The following is a 10,000-nucleotide window of genomic DNA, read 5'->3' on the forward strand; positions in this document are numbered from 1 at the left end:
TATCAGGGGATGTAGCTCAGATGGTAGAGCGCTCGCTTAGCATGTGAGAGGTAGGGGGATCGATGCCCCCCATCTCCAAATAGTAATTTTTGAATAGAGATTAATTCTAGAGTGTGTTATAAACTGAGAGGTCTGTTGAAGGAAGTATCAGGGGATGTAGCTCAGATGGTAGAGCGCTCGCTTAGCATGTGAGAGGTAGGGGGATCGATGCCCCCCATCTCCAAATAGTAATTTTTGAATAGAGATTAATTCTAGAGTGTGTTATAAACTGAGAGGTCTGTTGAAGGAAGTATCAGGGGATGTAGCTCAGATGGTAGAGCGCTCGCTTAGCATGTGAGAGGTAGGGGGATCGATGCCCCCCATCTCCAAATAGTAATTTTTTAATAGAGATTAATTCTAGAGTGTGTTATAAACTGAGAGGTCTGTTGAAGGAAGTATCAGGGGATGTAGCTCAGATGGTAGAGCGCTCGCTTAGCATGTGAGAGGTAGGGGGATCGATGCCCCCCATCTCCAAATGGTAATTTTTTAATAGAGATTAATTCTAGAGTGTTATAAACTCAGAGGTCTGTTGAAGGAAGTATCAGGGGATGTAGCTCAGATGGTAGAGCGCTCGCTTAGCATGTGAGAGGTAGGGGTATCGATGCCCCCCATCTCCAGATTGTAATATATACTGTACAATCTAACTGAATGGAAGGTCTTTATGTATTAATAAAACTCGTATATTGGTTATATCTGCTACTCGCATACCTTTTCTTCTTACTGGGCTGAAACGGCTATATCAATTTAATCATATCTCTACATAAATTTAAGCCTGTAACTGATTTCATGTATTTAAAATAAGTCATTGTATTAACCAGAATTCAGAACGGGTATGAAGTTGATCTCTATTGTACCTCACCATCCATTTACAAGGTGATTTGAAATATAAATATTAGAAAAAAAAAACTGCTATACCTTTCAGATTTTGTTCTTATTTGCCATGAACCATGTGAAGACAAAAGTGATAGGTTATTAACTTATTAAGGGAAGGTACGTGGTGAAAATGTGTAAATAGGATTTTGTATTTAAAGGAAGGGAAACACATCACTTAAGACTTAAGTGACAGCATTAGATTTACACTTTTTGATGAAGCGTAGTGTCTTCGTGTGTGAATAGTAAACCTTTGTCTTGTTTTTGCTTATGTTTTCTTTTATGGCAAAATATTCGCCCAACGTGGGGCTCGAACCCACGACCCCGAGATTAAGAGTCTCGTGCTCTACCGACTGAGCTAGCCGGGCTTGTGTTTTTCGGTGGGTTGATCGTATTGCTGAGCAAAGAAACAGTGTTGCCAATACTGAGTCTAGATATGAGTTGTTAACATTGTTCAGCCTAGTTTTCTTGCTTATTTTTGTAATTAAAAACTTTGTAAATGTGTGAAATCATATTAGGAAAGATTTTAGTGTTTAGACAATCATTCAAAAGTATTGTTTCTGCTGATATAATGCTAATTACCATTATTTAACCCATCTCTGAAACTACCCACATTGCATGATTTTTTTTAAATACAAACACATACATACATAGGTATATATATATATATATATATATATATATATATATGTGTGTGTGTGTGTGTATGTGAGTGTGTGTGTGTGTGTGTGTGTGTGTAAAGGAGAGAAGAGGCTTTTCATAGGATAGGAAAAGCATTGAATGTACCGGGAAATGCAAAGAATAAGGACGACTGATCCAACGTTTTGAACCCAAAAGTCCTTTCCACCTGCAACTAAAAGTGTGTTTATTCCTATTACGGATATTTTTGGAGAATACCAAAATGTCTCTCCATTAGTCATAAAGGTTTTCATGTTTTCGGTCCTCAAAGACGATTTTCGTCTGCTGTGCGCTTTAATCATTCGTCTATTTTGATGAAACAACTAACATAGAATATGGGAGTGACTTATGCCTCAGAATTAATCATGCTTTTCCCTTTATGGAAACGAAAATGCAATTCAGTGGAGAATAATGAGGGTCTTTTTTTTTTTTTTACTGAAGAGGTTATTTCCATCGTCATTTTCCCTGTTCCTAGTAGGCGTTGGCTAAATAATTAGGTTTTCCATTAGTCTTTGTAGATAAAGGTAATTTTTATTATCGAACAAAATATGCATTAAGGTTTTGCATCCCACCTGGTTTTACGCCATCAACTGACACTAGATCGGAGGTGGATAAGATTTTGATAAACGCTTCATTGTTTTGCTTTTGGCAGAAATTAAAAGCTAATGAAGAATGTCCGAATAAGTGTTCTATCACATGCAAATTACCTTATTCCAATCTTTTTTTTTTTTCAATGGAAAATTAATTTTTATTCTTTAGAACAAGGAAGGACGTGCAATGTCCTGCAAAGCGTAAGCCTTCAAAAGGGCGGTTGCTGATGAGTGGTGTAGGATGGTAGGAGTGAGCCGTTGGGGGTAGAGTTTGTGGGATATGGCGGGGGTGGGGGGTGGGGGGGTATCCTCATTCCAACTAGAATGCGAATTCATTAGTCTTTGCAAGCTTTTCTGTAACAATTCTAAGTCAATTAACAAAGCAGTTGATTTTGTGAAATGCTCATCAGTAATTAGAGGTCACCATCGTTTTGCTTTGGTTGACTTTAATCATTCCTTTTAGAATTCAGGGCCTACCGTAGACTCGTTCCATTTTGCATTCGATTTGTGTATACTGTCATGTTGTTTATTAAAATTCAGACAATACGAAATCTTTTGTTCTGGTCGAGCAAGCAATGTAAATGGATCCATCAGTCAAGTTCTGACAGAAGGGGCTAAATAAGTTAATGGATGATTTCATGGCATCAATATATATATATATATGTATATATATATATATATGTATGTATGTATGTATGTATATATCTATATCTATCTATCTATCTATCTATCTATATATATATATATATATATATATATATATATATATATATATATATCGGTGACTTGTTCAACCAATATTCCCTCATAGAAATTGTTTTTTTTTTAAATATGGCTAATGTTTTATTTAGACACATCGTATGGCACTTTAATGCCTACTTAGACTGGTACATCATCCTAATATTCAAACAAAAATATAGGTCTCCTTTGTTATATATTTTCACGTTTATCCATCCTTTTCTTTCTTGCTCATTTCATTCTGTCCATTTGTTCAAGGATAATTAATAATCCTTCTAAATTATCTAATCTTAATTATGCTATTCCGTTACCTATAAAGTATAGATTTGTCATATAGAGTATCAATAACAAGAACACCACTCATAAACTGAGAGGTTTGTTGTAGAAAGTATCAGGGGATGTAGCTCAGATGGTAGAGCGCTCGCTTAGCATGTGAGAGGTAGGGGGATCGATGCCCCCCATCTCCAGGTAGTAATTTTATAATAGAGATTAATTCTAGAGTGTGTTATAAACTGAGAGGACTGTTGGAGGAAGTATCAGGGGATGTAGCTCAGATGGTAGAGCGCTCGCTTAGCATGTGAGAGGTAGGGGGATCGATGCCCCCCATCTCCAGGTAATAATTTTTTAATACTGATTAATTCTAGAGTGTGTTATGAACTGAGAGGTATGTTGGAGGAAGTATCAGGGGATGTAGCTCAGATGGTAGAGCGCTCGCTTAGCATGTGAGAGGTAGGGGGATCGATGCCCCCCATCTCCAGGTAGTAATTTTTTAATATTAATTAATTCTAGAGTGTGTTATAAACTGAAAGGTCTGTTGGAGGAAGTATTAGGGGATGTAGCTCAGATGGTAGAGCGCTCGCTTAGCATGTGAGAGGTAGGGGGATCGATGCCCCCCATCTCCAGGTAGTAATTTTATAATAGAGATTAATTCTAGAGTGTGTTATAAACTGAGAGGACTGTTGGAGGAAGTATCAGGGGATGTAGCTCAGATGGTAGAGCGCTCGCTTAGCATGTGAGAGGTAGGGGGATCGATGCCCCCCATCTCCAGGTAATCATTTTTTAATACTGATTTATTCTAGACTGTGTTATAAACTGAGAGGTCTGTTGGAGGAAGTATCAGGGGATGTAGCTCAGATGGTAGAGCGCTCGCTTAGCATGTGAGAGGTAGGGGGATCGATGCCCCCCATCTCCATGTAGTCATTTTTTAATACTGATTAATTCTAGATTGTGTTATAACCTGAGAGGTCTGTTGGAGGAAGTATCAGGGGATGTAGCTCAGATGGTAGAGCGCTCGCTTAGCATGTGAGAGGTAGGGGGATCGATGCCCCCCATCTCCAGGTAATCATTTTTTAATACTGATTAATTCTAGACTGTGTTATAAACTGAGAGGTCTGTTGGAGGAAGTATCAGGGGATGTAGCTCAGATGGTAGAGCGCTCGCTTAGCATGTGAGAGGTAGGGGGATCGATGCCCCCCATCTCCAGGTAATCATTTTTTTATACTGATTAATTCTAGACTGTGTTATAAACTGAGAGGTCTGTTGGAGGAAGTATCAGGGGATGTAGCTCAGATGGTAGAGCGCTCGCTTAGCATGTGAGAGGTAGGGGGATCGATGCCCCCCATCTCCAGGTAGTAATTTTATAATAGAGATTAATTCTAGAGTGTGTTATAAACTGAGAGGACTGTTGGAGGAAGTGTCAGGGGATGTAGCTCAGATGGTAGAGCGCTCGCTTAGCATGTGAGAGGTAGGGGGATCGATGCCCCCCATCTCCAGATTGTAATTACACTGTACAATCTAACTGATTGGAAGGTCTTTCCGTATTAATAAAACTTGTATATTGGTTATATCTGCTACTCGTATACCTTTTCTTCCTATTGGGCTGAAACTGCTATATCAACTTAATCATATCTCTACATAAATTTAAGCCTGTAACTGATTTCATGTATTTAAAATATGTCATTGTATTAACCAGAATTCAGAACGGGTATGAAGTTGATCTCTATTGTACCTCCCCATCCATTACAAGGTGATTTAAAATATAAATATTAGACAAAAAAACTGCTATACCTTTCAGAGTTTGTTCTTATTTGCCATGAAAAACGTGAAGACAAAAGTAATAGGTCATTAACTTATGAAGGGAAGGTACATGGTGAAAATGTGTAAATAGGATTTTATATTGCAAGGAAGGGATACAACAAATCACTTAGTGACCGCTTTAGATTTAAACTTATGGATAAAGCGTAGTGTCTTTTCGTGTGTGAATAGTAAATATTTGTCTTGTTTGCTTATCTGTTTTCTTTCATGGCAAAATATTCGCCCAACGTGGGGCTCGAACCCACGACCCCGAGATTAAGAGTCTCGTGCTCTACCGACTGAGCTAGCCGGGCTTGTGTTTTCTGGTGGGTTGACCCTATTGCTGAGCAAAGAAGCAGTGTTGCCAATACTGAGTCTAGATAGGAGTTATCAAAATTGCTCAGCCTTGTTTTCTTGCTTATTTTTGTAATTAAAAACTTTGTAAATTTGTGAAATCATATTAGGAAAGATTTTAGTGTTTAGACAATCATTCAAAAGTATTGTTTCTGCTGATATAATGCTAATTACCTTTATTTAACCCATCTCCGAAACTATCCCATTGCATGATTTTTTAAAATACAAACACATACATAGGATATATATATATATATATATATATATATATATATATATATATATATATATATATATATATACATATATATATATATATATATATATATATATATATATATATATATATATATGTGTGTGTGTGTGTGTGTGTGTGTGTGTAAAGGAGAGAAGAGGCTATTCATGGGATAGGAAAAGCATTGAATGTACCAGGAAATGCAAAGAATAAGGACGACTGATCCAACCTTTTGAACCCAAAAGTCCTTTCCACCTGCACCTAAAAGCGTGTTTATTCCTATTACGGATATTTTTGGAGATTACCAAAATGTCTCTCCATTAGTCATGAAGGTTTTCATGTTCTCGATCCTCAAAGACGATTTTCGTCTGCTGTGCGCTTTAATCATTCGTCTATTTTGATGAAACAACTAACATAGAATATGGGAGTGACTTATGCCTGTGAGTTAATCATGCTCTCCCCTTTTTTGAAACGAAAATGTAATTTAGTGGAGAATAATGAGGATAATTTTTTTTTTACTGAAGAGGTTATTTCCACCGTCATTTTTCCCTGTTTCTAGTAGGCGTTGGCTAAATAATTAGGTTTTCCAATAGTCTTTGTGTAGATAAAGGTAATTTTTATTATCGAACAAAATATGCATTAAGGTTTTGCATCCCACCTGGTTTTACGCCATCAACTGACACTAGATCGGAGGTGGATAAGATTTCGATAAACGCTTCATTGTTTTGCTTTTGGCAGAAATTAAAAGCTAATGAAGAATGTCGGATTAAGTGTTCTGTCACATGCAAATTACCTTCTTCCAATCTTTTTTTTTTTTATAGAAATTAATTTTCATTCTTTAGAACAAGGAAGGACGTGTAATGTCCTGCAAAGCGTAAGCCTTCAAAATGGCGGTTGGTGATGAGTGGTGTAGGATGGTAGGAGTGAGCCGTTGGGGGTAGAGTTTGCGGGATATGGCAGGGGTGGGGGGTCGGAGGGGGGGTATCCTAATTCAACTAGAATGGGAATTAATTAGTCATTGCAAGCTTTTCAGTAGCAATTCTAAGTTGATTAACAAAGCAGTTGATTTTGGTTGACTTTAATCATTCCTTTTAGAATTCATGGCCTACCGTAGACTGGTTTCATTTTGCTTTCGATTTGTGTATACTGTCATGTTTATTAGAATTCAGACGATACGAAATCTTTTGTTCTGGTCGAGAGAGCAATGTAAATGGATCCATCAGTCAAGTTCTGACAGAAGGGGCCGAATAAGTCAATGGATGATTTCATGGCATCAATATATATATCTATATCTTTCTATCTATCTATCTATCTATCTATATATATATATATATATATATATATATATATATATATATATATATATATATATATATATATATATATCGGTAACTTGTTCAACCAATATTCCCTTATAGAAATTGTTTTTTTAAAAATATGGCTAATGTTTTATTTAGACACATCCTATGGCACTTTAATGCCTACTTAGACAGGTACATCATGCTAATATTCAAACAAAAATGTAGGTCTCCTTTGTTATATATTTTCGTCTTTCACGTTTATCCATCCTTTTATTTATCTTGCTCATTTCATTCCGTCCATTTGTTCAAGGATAATGAATAATCCTTCTAAATAATCTAATCTTAAATATGCTATTCCGTTACCTATAAAGTATAGATTTGTCATATAGGGTATCAATAACAAGAACACCACTCATAAACTGAGAGGTTTGTTGTAGAAAGTATCAAGGGATGTAGCTCAGATGGTAGAGCGCTCGCTTAGCATGTGAGAGGTAGGGGGATCGATGCCCCCCATCTCCAGGTACTCATTTTATAATAGAGATTAATTTTAGAGTGTGTTATAAAGTGAGAGGACTGTTGGAGGAAGTATCAGGGGATGTAGCTCAGATGGTAGAGCGCTCGCTTAGCATGTGAGAGGTAGGGGGATCGATGCCCCCTATCTCCAGGTAGTAATTTTATAATAGAGATTAATTCTAGAGTATGTTATAAAGTGAGAGGACTGTTGGAGGAAGTATCAAAGGATGTAGCTCAGATGGTAGAGCGCTCGCTTAGCATGTGAGAGGTAGGGGGATCGATGCCCCCCATCTCCAGATTGTAATTTATACTGTACAATCTAATTGATTGGAAGGTCTTTCCGTATTAATAAAACTCGTATATTGGTTATATCTGCTACTCGTATACCTTTTCTTCTTATTGGGCTGAAACTGCTATATCAATTTAATCATATCTCTACATAAATTTAAGCCTGTAACTGATTTCATGTATTTAAAATATGTCATTGTATTAACCAGAATTCAGAACGGGTATGAAGTTGATCTCTATTGTACATTACCATCTAATTCAAGGTGATTTAAAATATAAAGATTAAAAAAAAAAAACTGCTATACCTTTCAGATTTTGTTCTTATTTGCCATGAACCATGTGAAGACAAAAAGTAATAGGTTATTAACTTATGAAGGGAAGGTACATGGTGAAAATGTGTAAATAGGATTTTATATTGCAAGGAAGGGATACACAACACTTAGTGACCGCATTAGATTTACACTTTGTGATAAAGTGTAGTGTCTTTTCGTGTGTGAATAGTAAACATTCGTCTTGTTTTTGCTTATCTGTTTTCTTTTATGGCAAAATATTCGCCCAACGTGGGGCTCGAACCCACGACCCCGAGATTAAGAGTCTCGTGCTCTACCGACTGAGCTAGCCGGGCTTGTGTTTTTCGGTGGGTTGACCCTATTGCTGAGCAAAGAAGCATTGTTGCCAATACTGAGTCTAGATATGAGTTATCAAAATTGCTCAGCCTTGTTTTCTTGCTTATTGTTGTAATTAAAAACTGTAAATTTGTGAAATCATATTAGGAAAGATTTTAGTGTTTAGACAATCATTCAAAAGTATTTTTTCCGCTGATATAATGCTAATTACCATTATTTAACCCATCTCTGAAACTATCCCATTGCATTATTTTTCTGAAATACAAATACATACATACATAGGATATATATATATATATATATATATATATATATATATATATATATATGTGTGTGTGTGTGTGTGTGTGTGTGTGTATGTGTGTGTGTGTGTGTGTGTATGTGTGTGTGTGTGTGTGTGTGTGTGTGTGTAAAGGAGAGGCTATTCATGGGATAGGAAAAGCATTGAATGTACCAGGAAATGCAAAGAATAAGGACGACCGATCCAAACTTTTGAACCCAAAACTCCTTTCCACCTGCAACTAAAAGCGTGTTTATTCCTATTGCGGATATTTTTGGAGATTACCAAAATGTCTCTCCATTAGTCATAAAGGTCTTCATGTTCTCGGTCCTCAAAAACTATTTTCGTCTGTTGTGCGCTTTAATCATTCGTCTATTTTGATGAAACAACTAACATAGAATATGGGAGTGACTTATGCCTGTGAGTTAATCATGCTCTCCCCTTTATGGAAACGAAAATGCAATTTAGTGGAGAATAATGAGGGTCATTTTTTTTTACTGAAGAGGTAATTTCCCCCGTCATTTTTCCCTGTTTCTAGTAGGCGTTGGCTAAATAATTAGGTTTTCCATTAGTCTTTTGTAGATAAAGGTAATTTTTATTATCAAACAAAATATGAATTAAGGTTTTGCATCCCACCTGGTTACGCCATCAACTGACACTAGATCGGAGGTGGATAAGATTTTGATAAAAGCTTTATTGTTTTGCTTTAGGCGGAAATTAAAAGCAAATTACCTTCTTCCAATCTTTTTTTTTTATGGAAAATTAATTTTCCTTCTTTAGAACAAGGAAGGACGTGTAATGTCCTGCAAAGCGTAAGCCTTCTAAATGGCGGTTGGTGATGAGTAGTGTAGGATGGTAGGAGTGAGCCGTTGGGGGTAGAGTTTGTGGGATATGGCGGGTGGGGGTGGGTGGGTGGGGGGGGGGGGTATCCTCATTCCAACCAGAATGCGAATTCATTAGTCTTAGCAAGCTTTTCTGTAGCAATTCTAAGTCGATTAACAAAGCAGTTGATTTTGTGAAATGCTCTTCAGTAATTCGAGGACACCATCGTTTTGCTTTGGTTGACTTTAATCATTCCTTTTAGAATTCATGGCCTACCGTAGACTCGTTCCATTTTGCTTTCGATTTGTGTATACTGTCATATTAAAATTCGGACGATACAAATTCTTTTGTTCTGGTCGAGCGAGCAATTTAAATGGATCCATCAGTCAAGTTCTGACAGAAGGGGCGGAATAAGTCAATGGATGATTTCATGTCATCAATATATATATATATATATATATATATATATATATATATATATATATATATATATATATATCTATCTAAATATCTATCTATCTATATATATATATCAGTAACTTGTTTAACCAATATTCCCTTATAGAAATATTTGTTTTAAAAATATAGCTAAT

General features: G+C 36.4%; 1 long non-coding RNA gene and 8 other non-coding genes across 9 annotated transcripts in view; 6 read left to right on the forward strand and 3 right to left on the reverse strand.

Annotated features, from left to right (window-relative positions):
- LOC137646861 (uncharacterized) overlaps window positions 1-10,000 on the forward strand; it is a 483,899-nt gene that overhangs the window by 185,724 nt on the left and 288,175 nt on the right. The gene's annotated exons all lie outside the window — the stretch shown is intronic.
- On the reverse strand, window positions 1,205-1,277 carry TRNAK-CUU (transfer RNA lysine (anticodon CUU)). Its single transcript has one exon. It is a non-coding gene; the product is annotated as a tRNA-Lys (tRNA).
- TRNAA-AGC (transfer RNA alanine (anticodon AGC)) lies at window positions 4,035-4,107 on the forward strand. Its single transcript has one exon. It is a non-coding gene; the product is annotated as a tRNA-Ala (tRNA).
- On the forward strand, window positions 4,180-4,252 carry TRNAA-AGC (transfer RNA alanine (anticodon AGC)). Its single transcript has one exon. It is a non-coding gene; the product is annotated as a tRNA-Ala (tRNA).
- On the forward strand, window positions 4,325-4,397 carry TRNAA-AGC (transfer RNA alanine (anticodon AGC)). Its single transcript has one exon. It is a non-coding gene; the product is annotated as a tRNA-Ala (tRNA).
- On the forward strand, window positions 4,470-4,542 carry TRNAA-AGC (transfer RNA alanine (anticodon AGC)). The gene has a single exon. It is a non-coding gene; the product is annotated as a tRNA-Ala (tRNA).
- Window positions 4,615-4,687, forward strand: TRNAA-AGC (transfer RNA alanine (anticodon AGC)). The gene has a single exon. It is a non-coding gene; the product is annotated as a tRNA-Ala (tRNA).
- On the reverse strand, window positions 5,230-5,302 carry TRNAK-CUU (transfer RNA lysine (anticodon CUU)). The gene has a single exon. It is a non-coding gene; the product is annotated as a tRNA-Lys (tRNA).
- Window positions 8,232-8,304, reverse strand: TRNAK-CUU (transfer RNA lysine (anticodon CUU)). The gene has a single exon. It is a non-coding gene; the product is annotated as a tRNA-Lys (tRNA).

The sequence above is a fragment of the Palaemon carinicauda genome, chromosome 9 (assembly GCF_036898095.1).
Source record: "Palaemon carinicauda isolate YSFRI2023 chromosome 9, ASM3689809v2, whole genome shotgun sequence".
NCBI classification, from domain to species: Eukaryota; Metazoa; Arthropoda; class Malacostraca; order Decapoda; family Palaemonidae; genus Palaemon; species Palaemon carinicauda.